Source organism: Lithobates pipiens, unplaced genomic scaffold, assembly GCF_037356315.1.
Source record: "Lithobates pipiens isolate NorthernLeopardFrog02 unplaced genomic scaffold, aLitPip1_a1.2 Scaffold_28, whole genome shotgun sequence".
Taxonomy (NCBI): domain Eukaryota; kingdom Metazoa; phylum Chordata; class Amphibia; order Anura; family Ranidae; genus Lithobates; species Lithobates pipiens.
The window spans coordinates 80,169,338-80,194,240 of NW_027507789.1; the positions used below are offsets into that span (position 1 = coordinate 80,169,338).

General features: G+C 46.4%; 1 long non-coding RNA gene and 3 pseudogenes across 1 annotated transcript; 1 reads left to right on the top strand and 3 right to left on the bottom strand.

Moving 5' to 3' along the window:
* Positions 1 to 2,911: 2,911 nt before the first annotated feature.
* Positions 2,912 to 3,030, bottom strand: LOC143936538 (5S ribosomal RNA; annotated as a pseudogene).
* A 108-nt stretch (positions 3,031 to 3,138) lies between these two features.
* On the bottom strand, positions 3,139 to 3,267 carry LOC143936280 (5S ribosomal RNA; annotated as a pseudogene).
* Positions 3,268 to 13,325: 10,058 nt separating this feature from the next.
* LOC143935508 (uncharacterized) lies at positions 13,326 to 21,748 on the top strand. Its single transcript, XR_013263544.1, has 4 exons — positions 13,326 to 13,373; positions 13,466 to 13,513; positions 16,409 to 16,522; positions 21,573 to 21,748. It is a non-coding gene; the product is annotated as an uncharacterized LOC143935508 (long non-coding RNA).
* Positions 16,801 to 16,918, bottom strand: LOC143936329 (5S ribosomal RNA; annotated as a pseudogene).
* Positions 21,749 to 24,903: the final 3,155 nt, after the last annotated feature.

The following is a 24,903-nucleotide window of genomic DNA, read 5'->3' on the forward strand; positions in this document are numbered from 1 at the left end:
AGTGAGGTACAGTCTGCTAATCCTTAAGGACTGGTATAGGTCCACAATATATAGGGGTGAGGTGCACTACTGGGTGGGACTTTAGAGACATGGATGTAAAGGAGAACCCTGTTGTGAATGTGGCAGTTATCCTTACTGCTGTACTCTGTTTTGTTTATTGCTTGCTCTTAATCCCTGTACTCTATACAATATGCATAGATATACTGTACATAGACCTGACCAAGGTGTTCATTGTCTCAACTGTTGCTGGTTTTAATTAAGTTCTTCTTTCATGTAAGCTCAGTCCATACATCAGAATGTTTCTTTGTGCTCAACCAGTGGGTTGAACAAAAACGGCTTGATTTTTTCCCTCGACTCCATTGTCTCAAGAGTCCTGAATTGGCAGAATTTCACATATAAAAAAAGAATGCTTGTAGTTGTCGATCCCAGATTCACCTCATACATGTGTTATGTCACGGTGCTGGTGTCAGATCGCTCTATCACGGTGCAGGTGTCAGTGCTCTATATCACGGTGCTGGTGATCATCTCCTGCACCCTCTTCTTTGCCTACCCTGACCTTCCCTCGCCTCCATTGTCTCAAGAGTCCTGAATTGTCAGAATTTCACATATAAAAAAAGAATGCTTGTAGTTATCGATCCCAGATTCACTGCACAAAGGTCCTTCTAAGGACTGGTAAGGTATAGCGTACTACAGTATATAGGGTTGAGTGAGGTACAGTCTGCTAATCCTTAAGGACTGGTATAGGTCCACAATATATAGGATTGAGGTGCACTACTGCTGACTACTGCCCTATACTGCAGCAGTCCTTTATGAGTATAGGGACTGAGGTACAGTCTGCTAATCCCAACCTACTATTTGCACAAAGGTCCTTCTAAGGACTGGTAAGGTATAGCGCACTACAGTATATTGGGTTGAGTGAGGTACAGTCTGCTAATCCTTAAGGACTGGTATAGGTCCACAATATATAGGGGTGAGGTGCACTACTGGGTGGGACTTTAGAGACATGGATGTAAAGGAGAACCCTGTTGTGAATGTGGCAGTTATCCTTACTGCTGTACTCTGTTTTGTTTATTGCTTGCTCTTAATCCCTGTACTCTATACAATATGCATAGATATACTGTACATAGACCTGACCAAGGTGTTCATTGTCTCAACTGTTGCTGGTTTTAATTAAGTTCTTCTTTCATGTAAGCTCAGTCCATACATCAGAATGTTTCTTTGTGCTCAACCAGTGGGTTGAACAAAAACGGCTTGATTTTTTTTCCCCCCCATTACCATGTAGCACTAACCCCTGAAGGAGCTGCTGGTTTTATTTGCACCTGCACTTTGCTAATGAACCCCCCTTGACTTGACTCAGTCCCCTTGACACAGCTGTGGTGCAATATGAATGTGTAATGAAATGGTGAGAGGTAACGCCACAATACAATATAATATACCTGTATTATTACCAGGACACCCGATGGCTCCACCTGCTGAGAGAAAACAATACTCCACACAATTGAAGTACTTAACCATAAATATACTTTACTGTAATTATGATAAACAGGTGGTTAGAATAATTGTACTGTCATCCTAACGTAAAATGACAGAACAATGAATGCAAAACAACAATTTTACAAGGTGAAACCACAAGGGAGCTCCCCCTACTTTAATAGCTAGTTGCAAGATCTTGTTAATAGTAAACATTCTTTAATCTTCTTTTCTTCTGCTAGCTATGATGGTCCTTTATAATTTGTAATCCAAAGGATAAGGAAGTTAGGCTGATCTTAAAAGTACATTGCACCCCATACTCATTCACATAGGGTGGGGGGACGCTATCCGGGGGCCCCCTTATTAAAGGGGGCTCCCAGATTCCGATAAGCCCCCCGCCCGCAGACCCCGACAACCAACGGCCAGGGTTGTCGGGAAGAGGCCCTTGTCCTCATCAACATGGGTACAAGGTGCTTTGGGGTGCGGGGGCCGCGCCGCGCCGCCCCCCCTTCCCCAAGGCACCCCCCATGTTGAGCCTGGTATGGCTCAGGAGGGGGGGGGGCGCTCGTTCGTCCCCACCCCCTTTCCTGACCGGCCGGGCTGCGTGCTCGGATAGGGGTCTGGTATGGATTTTGAGGGGGACCCCACGCCTTTTTTTGGCGTAGGGGATTCCCCTTAAAATTCCTACCGGACCTAAGGGCCTGGTATGCCCCCGAGACATTATCGCCGCTCTCTCGCTCCTATAGGAAAATGGCGGCACCTACTGTATATATATATATATATATATATATATATATATATATATATATATATATATATATATATATATATATATATATTTTAGCATAGACCCTAGCGAATAAATTGGTGATCGTTGAAATCATTTTTTTTGTCTCATGATATTTGCGCAGTGCTCTTTCAAACACATTTTTGGGGGGAAAAATACACTTTTATGAAAAAAAAACCCCATAAAGTTAGCCCAATTTTTTTCTATAATGTAAAAGATGATGTTATGCCAAGTAAATAGATACTTAATGTCAATGTCATGCTTGTGAACATTACTGCAATGACGACAAACTAAGGAACTTAATAAATCTCCATAGACAGCGCTTTTAAAAATAATGTAACGGTTACCAGGTTAGAGTTACAGAGGAGATCTAGTTTGTGGCAATACCTTATGTGTGATTTGAACACCATTTATATATGAGGTGTGACTTACGTAAGCGTTTTCTTTGCTGCGCAAGCATGCGAAGATGGGAGGGGGGTGCTTTAAAAAAAAAATCTTATTTTTTTTTCTTTTTTTGCATTGTCCCTTTAAAAAAAAAAAATCTGATCACTTTTGTCCACTCTCAACCCTCTTGACAAACGTCAAGATGATCACCTCAGCAAACAAGCAGAAAAATTAAATCTGGTCGTCTACACAAACAACATATTACAAAAAAGCCTATGGCACCTGTTATTCCCAGGCGGTCTCCCATCCAGGTACTAACCAAGCCCGACCCTGCTTTGCATCCGAAATCAGACAAGATCAAGAGCATTCAGGGTGATGTGGCTGTAGGCGACCTTGCTGGCCACTCTCAACCCTCTTGACAAACGCTAAGATGGTCACTTCTGCAAATCAGTAGAAAAATATAACAGGTTGTCGACACCAACAACATATTAAAAAAAAGCCTACGGCACCTGGTATTCCCAAGCGGTCTTCCATCCAGGTACTAACCAGGCCCGACACTGCTTAGCATTCGAGATCAGACGAGATAAGATAAGATCGGGAGCATTCAGGGTGATGTAGCCATAGGCGATCTTGCTGGCCCAACAAAGTTGAGAGCATGAAATTGTCCAACATTTCTTGGTATGCTGACACCTTAAGTGTTGCCTTCACTGCAATTTAGGGGCCAAGCCCAACCCCTGAAAAACAACACCACACCATAATCCCCCTCCACCAAGTGATTTGGACCAGTGCACAAAGCAAGATCCATAAAGACATGGATGAGCGTGTTTGGGGTGGAGGAACGTGACTGGAATGCAGAGTCCTAACCTCAACCCAATAGAACACCTTTGGGGTGAAATAGAGTGAAGGCTGCGAGATGGGCCTTTCTCGTCCAACATCAGTGCCTGACCTCACAAATGTACTATTGGAAGAATGGTCAAATATTCCCATAGACACACTCCTAAACCTTGTAGACAGCCTTCCCAGAATAGTTGAAGCTGTTATAACTGCAAAGAGTGTGGCAACTAAATATTGAACCCTATGGACGAAGACTGATATTCCATTAAAGTTTGTGTGTTCGTGTGTAAAGGCAGGTGTCCCAATACTTTTGACAATATAGTGTATGTGGAAGGGGGCACTCTGCCACACTCTGATGCAAGGGGGCGATACTCTGCTATAAAGTGGGACTCTGATGTAAGGTGTTGTGGGTGATGCAATGGGCTTTGGGGCGATTCGATGTTCTGGGGAGATGTGATTGAGCGATGGGATTCGATGTGTTGGGGCGAAGCGATTCGATGTGCTGATGCGATTCGATGTGATGCGATGTGCTGCGATGTGCTGGGGGCGATTCGATGTTCTGGGGATATGTGATGCGATTGGGCGATGGGATTCTAGGTGTTGGGGTGAAGCGATTCGATGTGCTGATGCAATTCGATGCAGCAAATCGAAACGCATCTCCCCCAGCACATTGCATCTCCCAGCACATCTAATCGCCCCAGCACATCAAATTGCCCAAAGCACATTGCATCACCCCCAAAACATCGAATCACATCAGCACATCAAATCGCTTTGCCCCACCACATAGCATCAAAACGCATTGCCCAAGCACATCGCATCGCCCCAGCACATCGAATCGCATCTCCCCAGAACATCGAATCGCATCACCCCAACACATTGCATCACCCCCAACACTTCGAATTGCATCAGCACATCGAATCGCATAGCCCCAGCACATCACATCTCCCCAGCAAATCTAATCGCATCTCCCCCAGCACAGCGCATCTCCCCCAGCGCATCAATTCGCCCAAAGCACATTGCATCACCCCCAACACATCGAATCACATCAGCACATCGAATCGCTTTGCCCCACCACATCGCATTGAAACGCATCACCCAAGCACATCGCATCGCCCCAGCACATCGAATCGCATCTCCCCAGAATATCGAATTGCATAACCCCCAGCACATTGCATCACCTCAGCACATCGAATCGCCCTCAGCACATCACATTGGCCCCAGCACAACGATTCGCATCTCCCCAGCACATCGCATCGCCCAAAGAACATTGCATCACCCCCAAAACATCGAATCGCATCAGCACATCGAATCGCTTCGCCCCAACACATCGAATCCCATCGCCCAATCGCATTGCATCTCCCCAGCACATCGACTCTCCCCAAAACACATTGCATCACCCGCAACACATCAAATCGCATCGCCCACAGCACATCACATCGAATCACATCGCCCCAGCACATCGCATCGCCCCCAGCATATCACATCACATTGCCCCGGGCACATAGAATGGCATCTCCCCCAGCACATAGAATCGCATCTCCCCCAGCACATCGAATCGCAACTCCCCCAGCACATTGAATCACCCCCAGCACAACGCATCGCCCAAAGCACATTGCATCGCCCAAAGCACATTGCATCACCCCCAACACATCGAATCGCATCAGCACATCGAATCGCTTCACCCCAACACCTCGAATCCCATCACCCAAATGCAGAACATCGAATCGCCCCCAGCAAATCACATCGAATCGCATCACCCCAGCACATCGCATCGCCCCCAGCACATGGCATCACATCGAATTGCATCTCCCCAGCACATCGACTCGCATCACCCCAGCACATCGCATCGCCCCCAGCACATGGCATCACATCGAATCACATCTCCCAGCACATCGAATCACCCCCAGCACATCGCATCTCCCAAAGTACATTGCATCACCCGCAACACATCGAATCGCATCGCCCCCAGCACATCAATTCGAATCGCATTGCCCCAGCACATCACATTGCTCCCAGCACATCGAATCGCATCTCCCCCAGCACATCGAATCGCATCACCCCCAGCACATCGAATTGCATCTCCCCCAGCACATCGAATCACATCTCCCCAGCACATCGAATCACCCCCAGCACATCGCAACGCCCAAAGCACATTGCATCACCCCCAACACATCGAATTGCATCAGCACATCGAATCGCTTCACCCCAACACCTAGAATCCCATCGCCCAATCGCATCACATATCCCCAGAACATCGAATCGCCCCCAGCACATCACATCGCATCGCCCCCAGCACATCGCAGCACATCGCATCACATCGAATCGCATCAGCACATCGAATCGCTTCGCCCCAACACATCGAATCCCATCGCCCAATCACATCTCCCCAGAACATCGAATCGCCCCAAAGCCCATTGCATCACCCACAACACCTTACATCAGAGTCCCACTTTATAGCAGAGTATCGCCCCCTTGCATCAGAGTGTGGCAGAGTGCCCCCTTCCGCATACACTATATTGTCAAAAGTATTGGGACACCTGCCTTTACACACGAACACACACAAACTTTAATGGAATATCAGTCTTCGTCCATAGGGTTCAATATTTAGTTGCCACACTCTTTGCAGTTATAACAGCTTCAACTATTCTGGGAAGGCTGTCTACAAGGTTTAGGAGTGTGTCTATGGGAATATTTGACCATTCTTCCAATAGTACATTTGTGAGGTCAGGCACTGATGTTGGACGAGAAAGGCCCATCTCTCAGCCTTCACTCTATTTCACCCCAAAGGTATTCTATTGGGTTGAGGTCAGGACTCTGCATTCCAATCACGTTCCTTCACCCCAAACACACTCATCCATGTCTTTATGGATCTTGCTTTGTGCACTGGTCCAAATCACTTGGTGGAGGGGGATTGTGGTGTGGTGTTGTTTTTCAGGGGTTGGGCTTGGCCCCTAAATTGCAGTGAAGGCAACACTTAAGGTGTCAGCATACCAAGAAATGTTGGACAATTTCATGCTCTCAACTTTGTGGGAAGTTTGAGGAAGGCCCCTTTCTGTTCCAACATGACTGTGCACCAGTGTACAAAGCATAATCCATAAAAGACATGAATGAGCGAGTTTGGGGTGGAGGAGCTTTACTGGGCTGGACAGATTCTTGACCTCAACCCAATAGAACACCACCTTTGGGATGAATTAGAGCAGAGAATCCCGAGCCAAGCCTACTCGTCCACATCAGTGCCTGACTTCACAAATGCTCTTCCTGGAAGAATGGTCAAACATTCCCAAAGACACACACCTAAATCTTGTGGTCAGCCTGCCCAGAAGAATTGAAGCTGTTGTAGCTGCAAAAGGGTGGGCCAACTCAATAGTGAATCCTCATTGACCACCAAGGGGAGACGTGCTGCCCATCATTGAGCACCAAGGGGAGACGTGCTGCCCATCATTGACCACCAAAGGGAGACATGCTGCCCATCATTGACCACCAAGGGGAGACATGCTGCCCATCATTGACCACCCAGGGGAGACATGCTGCCCATTGACCACCAATGGGATTAACGTGCCCTGGAGTTAAAAGCTAAATGCATCTTTAAAGAAAAATAAATGTATAAAATTAAGAAAAAATGTGTACCCTTCACTTACTTTAGACGATGATTTAAATTTTTTTTACTAGTTATATGTTTTGAGTTACAGAGGAGGTCTAGGGCTAGAATTATTGCTCTCGCTCTAACGTTCGCAGCGATACCTCACATGTGTGGTTTGAACACCGTTTTCATATGTGGGCGGGACTTATGTATGCGTTCGCTTCTGCATGCGAGCACATGGGGACAGGGGCGCTTTAAAAAAAAATAATTTTATTGTTCATTTTACTTTATTTATTTTAGTTTGACTTTTTTTCCCCAAAAATAAATTTTTTGATCACTTTTATTCCTATTACAAGGAATGTAAACATCCCTTGTAATAGGAATATGGCATGACAGGTCCTCTTTACAGTGAGATATGGGGTCAATAAGACCCCGCATCTCACCTCTAAGCTGGGAAGCCTGAAAAAAAAAAAGATTCTGGCTTTGATCGTATTGGCGAGTCGGTAGAAGCACCAGAGGGCGGCGGGAGGGGGGGTGTCTATGGGTATCACCGACTATGGCTGGGTATGGCTGGGTATCTCTGAGTATGGCTGGGTATCTCTGAGTATGGCTGGGTATCTCTGAGTATGACTGGGTATCTCTGAGTATGACTGGGTATCTCCAAGTATGACTGGGTATCTCAGAGTATGACTGGATATCTCAGAGTATGGCGTTGCAGAGTATTGCATTGCAGAGCATTGCAGGGTATTGGTGGGTGTTGCAGAGCATTGCAGAATGTTGTAGGGTATTGGCGGGTGTTGCAGAGTATTGCAGAGTGTTGCAGGGTATTGGCGGGTGTTGCAGAACATTGCAGAGTGTTGTAGGGTATTGGCGGGTGTTGCAGAGTATTGCAGAGTGTTGCAGGGTATTGGCGGGTGTTGCAGAACATTGCAGAGTGTTGCAGGGTATTGCAGAGTGTTGCAGGGTATTGCAGGGTGTTGCAGGGTATTGGCGGGTGTTGCAGAGTGTTGCAGGGTATTGGCGGGTGTTGCAGAGTATTGCAGAGTGTTGCAGAGCATTGCAGAGTGTTGCAGGGTGTTGCAGAGCATTGCAGAGTGTTGCAGGGTATTGGCGGGTGTTGCAGGGTATTGCAGGGTGTTGCAGGATATTGGAGGGTGTTGCAGGATATTGGCGGGTGTTGCAGGGTATTGGCGGGTGTTGCAGAGCATTGCAGAGTGTTGTTGCAGGGTATTGCAGAGTGTTGTTGCAGGGTGTTGCAGGGTATTGCAGGGTGTTGCAGGGTATTGGCGGGTGTTGCAGAGTGTTGCAGGGTATTGGCGGGTGTTGCAGAGCATTGCAGAGTGTTGCAGAGTATTGGCGGGTGTTGCAGAGCATTGCAGATCATTGCAGGGTGTTGCAGAGCATTGCAGGGTGTTGCAGGGTATTGGCGGGTGTTGCAGGGTATTGGCGGGTGTCGCAGAGCATTGCAGAGTGTTGTTGCAGGGTATTGCAGAGTATTGCAGCAGAGTATTGTAGAGTATTGAAGCAGAGTATTGCAGAGTAATGGCAGGGTATAATGGGGTTAATTTTCGATGAGCAGCGATGTGGGCACTGCAGATGCAGCCCACAGCGCTGCTCACACCAATCTCTTCCCCCTCCGCTGTACCGATCGGTTTGTTTACAAGTGATCACTCCGTCATTTGATGGAGCGATCACGTGGACCCAGCAGTCAAGGATGTTCTCGAGTGCGCGCCCCAGGGGGCGCGCGAGAGCGGAATTCTGGGAGGACGTCATATGACGGCCTCCCAGAGTTAAACAACCGCCCTGTAGCCGTCATTCGGTTATGGGCCGGTTGTTAAGTGGTTAAAGACTCATTAGCAGAGCTAATTCATACACCTCCCTCCCTGCAAGACACGCTTAGGGGTCAAACGTCAGAAATGACTAACCAGGGTCAATCATCTGCGGACCCAGCAGGCACTTCTTCAACCCCGCCTCCCTTATCTGCTGGGGACAGTGCCGAGTCGGAGGATTCCTCAGATGAATCAGAACCCTCGGGGTTTAATTTTTCATTAGTACAACCTTTTGTCTTGGCGGTTAAACCAGCTATCTGCTGGGAAGAGGTGGAAGAGCCTCCTAAAAAGACAAAAACCTTTTTTCCATTTCTGAAAATGAAATTCATTTTTTTCCCTTTCTAGAAGAATTAAAGGATTTAATAGAAGGGGAATGGAAGAGGACGGATAAACGCTTCTCCCTAAATAGACTCCAGAAGTTGTACCCGCTGGCCAAGTCAGATACAGCCTTCCTGGATACACCTCCAGTAGTTGATGCAGCAGTGGTGCGTTTAACCAAGAACATCACCCTACCTATGGAGGATTCGGCCTCCTTTTAAAGATCCTCTGGACAGGCGTATAGATGGATTTGAAAAAAGCCTATCAGTTGGCTGGAGGAGCATGTAGACTGGCTGTGGCTTTAGCCTTGGTGTCTAATGCCATTAAAGTTTGGACAGAAAACATTGAAGTAGTCATCCGAGAAGATGTACCAAAGGACAACATTATAAAAGCCATGGGCAGCCGACGCAGCATCAAAACAAAACTGGTGCAAAATCCCTTTTGATGGGAAGGCACTCTTTGGAGAAAGACTGGAAAAGGCAATCTCGAGAGTGACAGGAGGGAAGTTGGGGCTACTTCCCCAGGATAGAAGGGTGAGGCATTCACACGTGGTATCAACAAAATTCCAAGCTTCCAGGAATAGGAATTTCTCCAACTTTAGACAAGGCAGAGACCCCAAAAAGAATTGGAGGAGTACTCAGGCCACGTTTCTAAAGGCAAATAGAGAAGCCTCTCCAATACTCAGGAGGGGACAAAATCCTTTTGACAAAAGGCCACTGCAGCCAGGTTGAAGAGGTTTGCGGAGGTATCGGGCAGTCGTTGCGAAGATCCGTGGGTGGTCTCTACAGTCCGTTTTACCCATTTTTGGACCTTCCAAGATGTGCCCCCACAAGACTCGTTAGTTCTAACAAAAAGTCCAACTTCACAGCAGAAAGCGGAAGCTCTGCAGAAATATCTTCACCTTCTTGTAGTACAACAGGCAGTTTTACCGGTCCCTCCCTCCAAGAGATTCATGGGATTCTATTCTCCTCTCTTCCTCATCCCCAAGAAGAGTGGAGAGTGGAGACCAGTGGTGGATCTCAAGAGGTTAAATCGTTTCATACAGCTCGACTCGTTCAAGATGGAATCCTTGCAGACGATCATCCAGATGGTCCAACCAGGAGACTGCTTGCTATCGGTAGACTTGCAAGATGCTTATTTCCATGTTCCCGTGTTACCAGCGTTCCAAAGATTTTTGAGAGTGGCAATAGGCTCAACACATCTCCAGTTTCAATGCCTGCCTTTTGGTCTATGCACATCACCAAGGATATTCTCAAAAGTTCTAATTTCAGCCCTGGCACCTTCGAGTCTTTCACTTTTTGGATGACATTCTACTGCTAGCGTCTGATCAAGCCCAGCTACGGGACCACAAGGAGATTCTTCTGAGGACTCTGAGAGAGTTTGGATGGTTAGTAAATACAGAGAAGAGCCTCCTAACCCCAACTCAGGTGATGATTTACCTGGGTGCTCTATTCAACACCAAGGCTGGTACAGTGCGCCTCCCTCCCCAGAAGGTGAAGGCGATTGTTCAGAAGATGGTCCACGTCAGATCTCTCTCCCACCTGTCAGCCTCGAATTGCTTGAGTTTAATCGGGACCATGGCGGCTTGCCTTTCCAATGTTACCTTGGGCTCATTGGCATCTGAGGACTCTTCAATGGGGCTTTTTGACGCAGTGGAGGAAGAAGTCCCTATGTCAGAGAATATCAATTTCAGCTTCTATGAAGAGAAGTCTCCTCTGGTGGTCGAAGGAAGACCTCATTTCAAAGCCTCGGCTCCTGCAATGCCCTTCCTGGACCATTCTTACCACCGACGCAAGTTCGAAAGGGTGGGGAGCACACTGAGATCACCTGGCAGTGCAAGGGAAATGGGACGTCCCTGTGGCGGGGGTAGTCTCCAACGTCTTAGAGCTGCGAGCAGTGTATTTAGCTCTGCTGAGTCTAAAAGAACATCTACATCTAAGAACATCTCAGCGTATGCCCCGCCGGTCAAGATCCCAGTGTTCCCGCAGCTTCTCTCACAGGAGAAATTGGTGCACCCAGCTCCTCACAAACTGAATCTACATCTTTGGATCTTGAGCGGCAGAATTTCCAGTCATTAGGATTCTCAGTGGGGGTGATTTCTACTCTCCTAAAGGCTAGGAAACCTTCCACAAACTTTATCTATTCTAAAATATGGAATACATTTAAAACATTTGCAGAAAGTAAGCAGTGGGACCCCACCACTCCGTCCACCTCAGTAGTTTTGGAGTTTCTGCAGAATGGTTTAGATCTGCGGCTCAGTTTAACCAGTAGAGACCCGCGCTATAGCCAAATGACGGCTGCCCGTTTATGAGACTCGCCTGATCACAGATCCAAGCAAGGGGTCGATCCCGACCCCTTACCATGTGATCAGCTGTCAGCCAATGACAGCTGATCATGTGATACAACGAAGCCGGTAATCGGCTATCTTTCCTCCTCGCGCTGACAGCGCGAGGAGAAAAAAAAAGAGCCGATCAGCGGCGGCCGTGATCGGGACATCAGTCCCGATCACGGCCAGCTTACCAGTACCCACCTGCCCCCTGCCAGTGCCACCTCTGTAATAAAAAAGTGCCCCCAATCAGTGCCACCCAGCAGTGCCCATAGTGCCACCCAGCAGTGCCCACAGTGCCACACATCAGTGCCCACAGTGCCACACATCAGTGCCCACAATCTGCCTCAACAACAGAGCTGCACCCCAGTGCCACATATCCGTGCCCATCAGTGTCATCTACCAGTGCCCATCAGCGCCGCCCATCAGTGCCCAGCAGTGCCACCTATCAGAGCCACCTATCAGTGCCCATCAGTCCCATCTATCAGTGGTACCTATTAGTGCCACCCATCCTGAACTACACCTATACCATACCAGTTCTTAAAATAACTTTTGTGGACCTAATAGCTAGCGATTTGGGTCACTGCAGTCTCTCCCTGCTCCAAAGGAAGACATATGAACCGAAAGCTTCTGTCGAAAGGCTTCATCATAAGAGAACCAAGCTAAACCTGAAACATTTTTATAAGCTTCTAAAATTATTTCAACATGATGAAACATACCGCTACATAACTCAGGATGACATTCGCCCATTACACTAGCATAAATACAAAAAGATTGTAACCAATTATTAAAATTGCGTGTGCCTAAACGTCTCCTGTCATCATCAGATTTCTCACCATATTTTTTATCAAACCTATATTCTTTAAATGACGGCAATAAGGAAAGCAATTCAATATAATCCCCTTTCCAAATCTTTTCTTTAACTGAAATAGGTAAGTGAAAACCTAATGGAGACATTTCACACGTAAGTACTTCTTTAATGTAAGGTTCAGGAACATTAGAAACAGTAGCACCAGAGGAAGTCAAATCAACATTAAGTAAAACAGAAGAATTTGAAGCAGTATGAACACTATCTTTTGAAACTGACATAAGAGCAGCGTCATCAGCAGAGCGAGAAGAAGCAGTTTTAGGCAATAAATTCGATAAAAGTTGTGACATTAATCATAAAGTTTTGCAGAATAGAGGCATCAATCGACTCACCTCCATTTAAACGTGAAACTTCTTGAGCAGTAGGAACATCTGCCTGCTGAAATCCTTCAGAAATGGAGCAATCTGCAGCCATTACAGGAGCTCTGTCATTCACCATGGCAACGTTATCAAGCACCAGTGAAGCATTATCAACTGTAGCAGCCACCGCATCAGATACATGTAAAGCACTATAGACATTGTCCCTAGCAGTGACAGTATGCCCAGTAACATTCAAATGATTCGATTTTTTCTTTTTCTTCAAACAAGCAGACCCAGTACCTTTTTTGTTTTGCAGGGGTGAATCCACCGATTCAAATCTTCGCGGTCTCCTTCTCGTTTTTTTCCGGGCAGCCCGATGGTCCACTGCACCTGCGCTGTCCTCGGAGATCGGAGAATAGGCCGAACAGCTGCGGACATCTCCGAAAGGTTCTTGCGTCACCGTGTCAAGAGGAGGGACCGACCGGGAGGAAGAGGAAGCCGCTGAAACCGGAAGATCCTGGGGTACCCGAGAGAATGCACTGAGGAAATCAAACTGCTCCACCAGAGGGACATCCACAAACAGAACACTACCAGAACCAGCCACCGGATAAGCCGACAGACAGGAACGAAGCCACCGCTCTCCATCCACGGCACCAGCCTGTTCGATCACCTGTCGCAGTAAGGACTCCATAACGAAACAGCAGGGATGTGTTCTGATCTTCGTTGTCCGTTATACTGCGGCAACTGACACACTTTTTTCTCTTTTATAGGGTCTCCTGTTTGTGGCAACCGTTACTAAGCCTCTGGACCAATCAAAGGTAAGTACTCTAACAACATTTAACTGTAAATTAATTAATTCCCTTCTACCAGCGATGTGATGTGCTTGGGTGATGTGTTTCGATGCGATGTGGTGGGGCAAAGCGATTTGATGTGCTGATGTGATTCGATGTTTTGGGGGTGATGCAATGTGCTTTGGGCGATTTGATGTGCTGGGGCGATTAGATGTGCTGGGAGATGCAATGTGCTGGGGGAGATGCGATTCGATTTGCTGGGGCGATGCGATTCGATGTAATGATGCAATTCGAAGTGTTGGGGGTGATGCAATGTGCTGGGGTGATGTGATTCGATGTTCTGGGGGAGATGCGATTCGATGTGCTGGGGCCATTCAATGCGATGTGCTTGGGTGATGTGATTCGATGCGATGTGTTGAGGGCGGCGCGATACGATTTTCTGATGCGATTTGATGTGTTGGCGTGATGCAATGTGCTTTGGGCGATGCGATGTGCGGGGGCGATTCGATGTGCTGGGGGAGATGTGATTCGATGTTCTGGGGAGATGCGATTCGATGTGCTGAGGCGATGCGATGTGCTTGGGTGATGCATTTTGATGCGATAAGGTGGGGCGAAGCAATTCGATGTGCTGATGCGATTCGATGATTTGTAGGTGATGCAATGTGCTTTGGGCATTTCGATGCGCTGGGGGTGATGCAATGTGCTGGGGCAGATGCAATGTGATGGGGGAGATGCAATTCGATTTGCTGGGGCGATGAGATGTGCTGGGGCGATGCGATTTGATGTGCTGATGCAATTCAAAGTGTTGGGGGTGATGCAATGTGCTGGGGGTGATGCGATTCGATGTTCTGGGGGAGATGCGATGCGATGTGCTTGGGTGTTGCGATTTGATGTTCTGGGAGAGATGCGATTCAATGTGCTGGGGCGATTTAATGCGATGTGCTTGGGTGATGCGATTTGATGCGATCTGTTGAGGGCGATGCGATTCGATGTTCTGATGTGATTTGATGTGTCGGGGGTGATGCAATGTGCTTTGGGCGATGCGATGAGAAGTGTTGGGGGAGATGCGATTCGATGTGCTGGGGGCGTTGTGATCCAATGTGCTGGGGCGATGCGTTTTTACGGGGAGGGGGGCGATGCGATGTGCTAGGGGAATATTTTCTTATTTTTAACCCGATTATCTATGTAACATAGAGAAAGTTGTTTGTGCAAATAGTTGTAAATAAGCAGTTTTTTTAAATACTCCCACCATCCCATCTAAGGCCCCATTCACACATGCGGACATTATGTGCGTATTTCATCCATCCGTTTGCGGATGAAGTACGGACATACATGCATTCCTATGGGATAGCGGGTGTCGGCGGATGAACATCCGCAAACACCCGATATCGTCCGCCTCCGCAATTGTCCGATTCTGCAGATGGAGGAAAATCCTATTTTTCAATCCGTCTGCAGAGCGGATCGGATGAACACGGACAGACGATCCCCCATAGAGGAGAGCGGAGAGCTGACAGGGCGGTCCATGCACAGTGTGCTGGAACCGCCCTGTTATCCTCCGGCTCAGCGGGAACAACAGAGCGATCCCTGCTGAGCAAGCGGATCATCACGGGGCGGATCATTACTGATCCATCCCGTGTGAAAGGGGCCTAACACCAAAACACAAGCACAATTTTTCAAAATTAATATGCACAGTTTGAACTTCATAAAGTCGTCTTCAATACGTCTAGATGCATAAATGAATTGTGTTGCTGTGATTATTATTTTTTTAATTATTATTTTTTTCTTTTTAAATGAAAATCTGTACAGAAAAAAGTATCAGCTGAGTGTAGATATAGTGTGTGTGTGTGTTTCTTGAATAATATTCCTTGTACATGCAGTATATTTACTGGTTCCTGGAGGGAGGAGGGGTTTGCATAGATATGGGTGGCAACTTCCTCTAACACTGCCGTTGCCATGGAAACCTGACCTGAACCTTATTACACTGCTTGTGCAGCATTGAGCATGTGCGAGATCTGCAAGGCTGAAATCCAGGAAGAAATACGGTCTGGCTTCAGATGCCCACACTTTAGATGGTCACAGTCTGCTGCTAGTTTATAAACTTTCAAAATGCTGTAATAACCTAACAAAACAGACCTTAGTTTACAGACCAACTTTACTGAATACATTAAGCTTGTGTATTATAGGGGTATTTTTATTTAAAAAGTGTAATTTTGGCCGGAGCACCACTTTAACCACTTGCTTACTGGGCACTTAAACCCCCCTCCTGCCCAGACCAATTTTCAGCTTTCAGCGCTGATGCACTAATTCTAGCACTAGACCTCCTCTGAAACTCTAACCTGGTAACCGTAAAAAATGTTTAAAGCGTCGCCTATTGAGATTTTTAGGTACCGTACTTTGTCGTCAATCCACAAGTGCGTGCAATTATAAAGTGTGGCATGTTTGGTATCTATTTACTCGGCGTAACATTATCTTTCACATTATGCAAAAAAAAAATGGGATAATTTTACTGTTTTTTTTTTTTTTATTAATGAAGTGTCCCTTTTCCCAAAAAGTTGCATTTAAAACACCGCTGAGCAAATACCGTGTGACATAAAATATTGCAACAATCGCCGTTTTATTCTCTAGAGTCTCTGTTAAAAAAATATATATATATATATAATGTTTGGGGGTTCCAAGTAATTTTCTAGCAAATAATATGGATTTTAACTTGTAAACACCAAATGCCAAAAATAGGCTTAGTCATGAATGGGTTAAGCCAGGTTTAACCATGAAGTAAGCATTTTAGGTTAACAGTAAAAAAAATGTATATCGTGCCATGGTTTCGATTTTGTATTTTTAACCCAAACCTCAGATTTCATTATCTCTGGATAAGTAAGCATAATTCCATTGTAAATTTTCTCTTTTTCATGACTGTTTGATAAGCCATGAAATCTTCAAGCAAGATGGGAAGCTATGATCTCTCAAAGCAAGATGGGAAGCCAGGCACACTCCAAGCAAGACGGAATCCCTTTTCTGCTTCTGCAGCATTAGCAGATGGTGGGTACCTACATAAAAATCATGGATGATGATAAAATAAATTTTCTAAATGTACCATTTCAGAATGTATTCCCAGGGGGTCTTCCATCCAGGCTCTAACCAGGCCCGACCCTGGTTAGTATCCGAGATCAGACGAGATCAGGCGCATTCAGGGTGATGTGGCCGTAGGCGATCTTTTTGGCCACTCTCAACCCTCTTGAAAAACACCAAGATGGTCACCTCGGCAAAAAAGCAGAAAAATAAAAGAGGTTGTCGACATCAACAACATATTTAAAAAAAGCCTACAGCTCCTGGTATTCCCATGCGGTGTACTATCCAGGTACTAACCAGGTTCGACCCTGCTTAGCATCCGAGATCAGATGAGATCGGGCGCATTCAGGGTGATGTACAGTAAGCGATCTTTCTGGCCACTCTCAACCCTCTTGACAAACGCCAACATATTCACCTTGGCAAACAACCAGCAAAATAAAACAGGTCGTCGACGCCAACAACATATTAAGAAAAAGTCTACGGCACCTGGAATTCCCAGGCGGAATCCCACCCAGGTACTAAACAGGCCCGACCCTGCTTAGCATCCAAAATCAAATGAGATCGGGCAAATTCAGGCTGATTTGGTTGTAGGCGATCTTTCTGGCCACTCTCAACCCTCTTGACAAATGCCAAGATGGTCACCTCGGCAAACAAGCAGAAAAATAAAACAGGTCATCGACGCCAACAACATATTAAAAAAAAGAATACGGCACCTGGTATTCCCTGGCGGTTTCCCATCCAGGTGCTAACCATGTCACCCTGAATGTCCCTAGACCTAAGTGCAGCGTAAACCATTATTGGGCAGTATATCGGGGTACCTAGCGCTATAAAAACCTGGCGGTGAACCTAAAAAAAATAAAAGTGCAGTGCTTGGCCTCTTAAATATAAATGTGTATTAATGTGACTTAATAGGAAAAATGTGTGTGTATGGAAAATGTGAAAAACCTAAATAATGTGAAAAATCATTAGTGAAAAATACTTTGAAAACCCAAATGTCCAATGAAGTCAAAAGAAATGAATCTGTAACTCAAATGTCCATTAAAGTGAAAAACCAAATAATCATAAAAAATAATGTGACACAATATAAAGTCCCATGTGAAATATAAGACAAAAAATGATGATTGATCTTGTATGTTCAAAACAACTTATGCTTGACCACGTGGACCCTTCACCTCTGTAAACCAATAATGAATGCACCTGGGGTGATTAGGGTGTGCCCAGGCACGCAGCGTGCCTGGGCACACCCTAATCACCCCAGGTGCATTAGCATTATCCAGGAGCAGCACCAGTGATATGACGTTTTGAGGCCTAAGAGAGGATCCGAGCGTATTTGGAGACTACGTGATATCCGAAGGATTGGGTCGTTTCCCGGCTTCTTGCACCGAACGATTGGGTCGGCTTTCGGCTTCCTTATCGAAACGTCTATGTGATCGTATCTGCGCAGACTGACCTCCCTTAACAGGGGGTCACTGGAGATCTGGTAAGCCTCCATTCATTATTGGTTTACAGAGGTGAAGGGTCCACGTGGTCAAGCATTATTATTGTTGTTTTGAACATACAAGATCAATCATAATTTTTTGTCTCATGTTTCACATGGGACTTTATATTGTGTCACATTATTTTTTATGATTATTTGGTTTTTCACTTTAATGGACATTTGAGTTACAGATTAATTTCTTTTGACTTCATTGGACATTTGGGTTTTCAAAGTATTTTTCACTAATGATTTTTCACATTATTTAGGTTTTTCACATTTTCCATACACACACATTTTCCCTATTAAGTCACATTTATATTTAAGAGGCCAAGCGAAGCACTTTTACTTTTTTCTGCTTTTGTGTGCCCAGTATCCGGGTTATAGTGTTCAGCTGCTGTTTTTATATCATTTTATTTTATTTTATTTTACTAAGCGCAGATTTCTAATTTCTTTTGTAACCTAAAAAAATAACTAGCTACTTAGCGGCACCAGTGACACTAATGGAGCGATCAGAAAAACGATCGCTTAGTGACACTGGCAAAAGGGGGTGAAAGGGTTAACTCTAGGGGCAATCAGGGGGTTAAACCTTTATTAGGGGGGTAGGGGGCTACCCTGGACCTCACATTAACTGCCCTGACAGTATTTACTGTCACAACTGACACTAAATGCAGTGATCAATAAATAAATGATCACTGCAATCAGTGACACTGTGACTGGGAGGGGGGGGAGGCGGAGGGCGATCGGGGGGGGGGGGGGGTTGTGTGCCTACATCTCAGTGTAGTGTTGGTGCACACTTACTTTCACTGTTCTCCTCGTAGTCCGGTCAATAAGACCGCCCCGAGGAGAATGACATCACTTCTTCCCTGCCTGTGTTTACTATACACAGCGGGGGAAGCTTCTCATTCGCCGGGAGCGATCGAGAGGGGATGGCCAGAAACCAACGACCATCCCCTCATCCCGGATCGCTCCTGAAGCGAAACGGACCGCCGCATCCAGCGGGAGGGGGGTCCGATCGGACCCCCCACCCACTGGAAGGCAAGCATGTACATGTACGTGCTTTCATAGTTTCATAGTTAGATAGGTTGAAAAAAGACACCAGTCCAACCTGAGTGAGTGTCTACAATTGTCCCTGTACATTGCACACTCACATTGGTCCCTACCCTCAAGGAGCCCACAATCCAAGGTCCCCATGCATATACTAGGGCCAATTTTGGACAGAGGCCAATTAACCTACCTGCATGTCTTTGGATTGTGGGATTGTGGGAGGAAACCGGAGTACCCGGAGAAAACCCACGCAGACACAGGGAGAACATGCAAACTCCAAGCAGGTAGTGTTGTGGTTGGGATTTGAACCAGTGACCCTTCTTATTCCTAGGTGAGAGTGCTAACCACTACACCACTGTGCTGCCCTTGTGCCTGTCGGTGCCATTGCACCGACGTACATTGCCATGCGGCGGTCCTTAAGTGGTTAAGGATGATAAAATTAATTGTCTAACATGCTATAGAAGCAGTGTCAGAGTTATGAGCTTTAATCATAACTCATTGCTTGGGTTCATCACTGAATTTTGTGGACCCATAAATATTGCTGGACTGCGTTAGGAATGAAAAAGTATATAGCTCAATTAACTGCCTGAGTTATGAGCTTTAATCAGAACTCATTGCTTGGGTTTACCCACTGAATTTTGTGGACCCAAAAATATTGCTGGATGGAGTTAGGAATAAGAAAGAGAGCAGGGATTTCAGTCTGATCCCTCTTGGGAAAGTCTACAGAGAGCCCCCGCTCTCTGGAAGTAAAGGGCGGCTGTTGGAAGACCATCTTACATTTCAATTGTAAGCTATAATTAAGCCTCTAGTCTGGTTGCTAGGTTGCTCTGAAGTAGAAGGCTGAGGGACTGGGTCAATCTCAGTTCGTGCTGGACTTGCGGAAGAGTGCTCATTCCTCTGAGAAGGCCGGGCTAGATCTGATTCAGTCTCTCTTCCAACTGCTTCTAGGGCAACATGGCAGGCAGTCCAAATGTTTGGTTATGGCCTATGAAGTGAATGGCAGATCCTATTCTAACTATTCATCCTTTCTTCCTGGGAATTCGGTGTTTTGATCTTGGAATGGTTCTTAGCTTTTCTTGGTTAGAGTATGAGGGCACCATACTACAGCCAACAAACTTTGGCCAGGCCAAAAATCAACGTGCCCTATTCTTGGTTCAGACTTTAGGGACTGGGTCAAGATGTCTTCTCCCCATAGGGGAAAAGGTATGACACATGCCATTCCCACACAAATAGGTTTAAACGTCCATAATTTAAACCATATGAAAGTTTTCAATGAAAACTATTCATTAATGTCCATGTATAGTGTAGCCAGTAGCAAGCAAAAACAGAGTAGGGTTCAGGCACAATGCACATAGATATCACTTGCTGCCCATTTGCTAGAGCAGGATTTAGACAGGACCCCCTCCCAAGCCCACTGTAGCATTGTTTGTATATAATGCTGTTAACTACCTGTTTGCTGCTCATTAGTATGCCCACCTTGGAGCAGTATATAATGCATTGCCAGTGATTTCCCCTTGCGCATATGCTCTGTGGTCCCAACAGAGCAGATTTCATAGGCAATGTAAATAGTAAATGGCTGCTCTACTAGAGCCGGCCTTTGGTTTATATGAAATTCAAATGATGTGTTGTGCAATCAAGACCACTGAAGCATTGTTTGTTTACAATGCCATTAATTCCCCTCCACTACTCATTTATATGCCCAACTTGGAGCAGTGTAGAATGCATTGCAAATGATTTCACCTTGCGCATATGCTTTTTGTGGTCCCAACAAAGCAGCATTCATAAGCAATGCAGATAGTGATTGGCTGCTCTAGGGGAGCCAGTTATATGAAATGCAAATGATGTGTTGCACAATCAAGCCCACTGTAGCATTGGTTTTATACAATGCCATTAATTCGCCCTTTGCTGCTGATTCATACCCAGTCTGGCGCAGCATAGAATGTATTGCGCCTGATTTCCCTTTTCAGGCTCTCTGTGGTCCCAACAGAGCAGTGTTCAGATGCAATGCACATAGATTTCTTGCTGCCCATTTGTTGCAGCTAGGCTTTCGACAGGACCCCCTCCCAAGCCCATGGTAGCATTGTTTGTATACAATGCCATTAATTTGCCCTTTGCTGCTGATTCATGCCCAGCCTGGCGCAGCATAGAATGCATTGCGATTGATTTCCCATTGGTTTCCAGCTCTTTGTGGTCCCAACAGAGGAGTATTCAGACACAATGCACATAATTGATTTATTTTTATTTTTTTGTTAGGCTTTAGTACGGTTATTAGTTAGCATTAGAACCATATTGTTTAATGTGAAAATGATGTATATTTTTACTGCTGAATGCTTTATTTTTTTAGAAGCCAGGAAAGCATTTTATTGTTTTAAAATGCCTAGCTTGTCAATATTACAATTGAGTGCAGTGTGTTTTAAAGGTTGTTAATGCAATAATTGGGGCCCAAAGCCCCATATCATCCTCCTTGTGTTTTTTAATGTTACCAATATCTCGTTGCAGATGACTGGAATGAGCACAAGATGTATGTGTGAAATGCGTCCACATGACCATAGTTTGGTGTCTTTGGTGTTATCTTTGTGAAACAATATAAAAGGCAATCGGAAGTTCTGGATCTGCAGTCATTTCTTTCTTCCTTCTGACTGGAATGATCCAGTATGGCTGGGCTGCTGTTCGATCTAAAGTAAGTGAAGGGTACACATTTTTTTTTCATTTTATACATTTATTTTTCTTTAAAGATGCATTTAGCCTTTAACTCCAGGGCACGTTCATCCCATTGGTGGTCAATGGGCAGCATGTCTCCCCTTGGTGGTCAATGGGCAGCATGTCTCCCCTTGGTGGTCAATGATGGGCAGCATGTCTCCCCTTGGTGGTCAATGATGGGCAGCATGTCTCCCCTTGGTGGTCAATGATGGGCAGCATGTCTCCCCTTGGTGGTCAATGATAGGCAGCACGTCTCCCCTTGGTGGTCAATGATGGGCAGCACGTCTCCCCTTGATGCTCAATGATGGGCAGCACGTCTCCCCTTGGTGGTCAATGAGGATTCACTATTGAGTTGGCCCACCCTTTTGCAGCTACAACAGCTTCAATTCTTCTGGGCAGGCTGACCACAAGGTTTAGGTGTGTGTCTTTGGGAATGTTTGACCATTCTTCCAGGGAGAGCATTTGTGAAGTCAGGCACTGATGTGGACGAGTAGGCTTGGCTCGGGATTCTCTGCTCTAATTCATCCCAAAGGTGTTCTATTGGGTTGAGGTCAAGAATCTGTCCAGCCCAGTAAGCTCCTCCATCCCAAACTCGCTCATCCATGTCTTTTATGGATTAGTGACAGGAGGGAAGTTGGGGCTACTTCCCCAGGATAGAAGGGTGAGGCATTCACACGTGGTATCAACAAAATTCCAAGCTTCCAGGAATAGGAATTTCTCCAACTTTAGACAAGGCAGAGACCCCAAAAAGAATTGGAGGAGTACTCAGGCCACGTTTCTAAAGGCAAATAGAGAAGCCTCTCCAATAATCAGGAGGGGACAAAGTCCATTTGACAAAAGGCCACTGCAGCCAGGTTGAAGAGGTTTGCGGAGGTATCGGGCAGTCGTTGCGAAGATCCGTGGGTGGTTTCTACAGTCCGTTTTACCCATTTTTGGACCTTCCAAGATGTGCCCCCACAGGACTCGTTAGTTCTAACAAAAAGTCCAACTTCACAGCAGAAAGCAGAAGCTCTGCAGAAATATCTTCACCTTCTTGTAGTACAACAAGCAGTTTTACCGGTCCCTCCCTCCGAGAGATTCATGGCATTCTATTCTCCTCTCTTCCTCATCCCCAAGAAGAGTGGAGAGTGGAGACCAGTGGTGGATCTGAAGAGGTTAAATCGTTTCATACAGCTCGACTCGTTCAAGATGGAATCCTTGCAGACGATCATCCAGATGGTCCAACCAGGAGACTGGATGGTATAGGTAGACTCGCAAGATGCTTATTTCCATGTTCCCGTGTTACCAGCGTTCCAAAGATTTTTGAGAGTGGCAATAGGCTCAACACATCTCCACTTTCAATGCCTGCCTTTTGGCCTATGCACATCACCAAGGATATTCTCAAAAGTTCTAATTTCAGCCCTGGCACCTTCGAGTCTTTCACTTTTTGGATGACATTCTACTGCTAGCGTCTGATCAAGCCCAGCTACGGGACCACAAGGAGATTCTTCTGAGGACTCTGAGAGAGTTTGGATGGTTAGTAAATACAGAGAAGAGCCTCCTAACCCCTACTCAGGTGATGATTTACCTGGGTGCTCTATTCAGCACCAAGGCTGGTACAGTGCACCTCCCTCCCCAGAAGGTGAAGGCGATTGTTCAGAAGATGGTCCACGTCAGATCTCTCTCCCACCTGTCAGCCTCGAATTGCTTGAGTTTAATCGGGACCATGGCGGCTTGCCTTCCAATGTTACCTTGGGCTCATTGGCATCTGAGGACTTTTCAATGGGGCTTTTTGACGCAGTGGAGGAAGAAGTCCCTATGTCAGAGAATATCAATTTCAGCTTCTATGAAGAGAAGTCTCCTCTGGGGGTCAAAGGAAGACCTCATTTCAGACAGCAACGAGTGGGCAGTGCACCCATCAGAGTTCAGTTGGATCATGAGTCTGCAGAAGCCACCAGAAATAGATCTCTTTGCTTCTCCAATGAATGCAAAGCTGCCGAGATTTCCATCCCGTCTGCCTCATCCCCGTGCAGAAGCAGTAGATGCCCTCTTGAGTCCGTGGCGATGCGAGACCGCATATGCGTTTCCCCCCAGACCCTTGATCGCAAAGTTTTTAATCAGATTATCAATGGAGCCAGTCAGAGTGATAGCTATTCTGCCGTACTGGCCGAAGAGGCCGTGGTTCCCTTGGGCAGTGAACCTCAGCGTATGCCCCGCCGTTGAAGATCCCAGTGTTCCCGCAGCTTCTCTCACAGGGGAAATTGGTGCACCCAGCTCCTCACAAAGTGAATCTACATCTTTGGATCTTGAGCGGCAGAATTTCCAGTCATTAGGATTCTCAGTGGGGGTGATTTCTACTCTCCTAAAGGCTAGGAAACCTTCCACGAACTTTATCTATTCTAAAATATGGAATACATTTAAAACATTTGCAGAAAGTAAGCAGTGGGACCCCACCACTCCGTCCACCTCAGTAGTTTTGGAGTTTCTGCACAATGGTTTAGATCTGCGGCTCAGTTTAACCAGTAGAGACCCGCGCTATAGCCAAATGACGGCTACAGCGTGGACCTCCTTTGCTGGGACGACGTCTATTGACGTCGTCCCCTGCACGAGCAGCCTGAGGGGCGCACGCGGCACGCTCTGTGATCGGCGATCCCGACCCCTTACCACGTGATCAGCTGTCAGCCAATGACAGCTGATCATGTGATACAACGGAGCCGGTAATCGGCTATTTTTCTTCCTCGCGCTGACAGCGCGAAGAGAAAAAAAAAGAGCCGATCACCGGTGGCCGTGATCGGGACATTAGTCCCGATCACGGCCAGCTTACCAGTACCCACCTGCCCCCTGCCAGTGCCACCTCTGTAATAAAAAAGGGGCCCTCCATCAGTGCCACCCAGCAGTGCCCATAGTGCCACCCAGCAGTGCCCACAGTGCCACCCAGCAGTGCCCACAGTGCCACACATCAGTACCCACCGTGCCACACATCAGTGCCCACAGTGCCACCCATCAGTGCCCACAATCTGCCTCAACAACGGTGCTGCACCCCAGTGCCACATATCTGTGCCCATCAGTGTCATCTACCAGTGCCCATCAGTGCCGCACATCAGTGCCCAGCAATGCCACCTATCAGTGCCACCTATCAGTGCCCATCAGT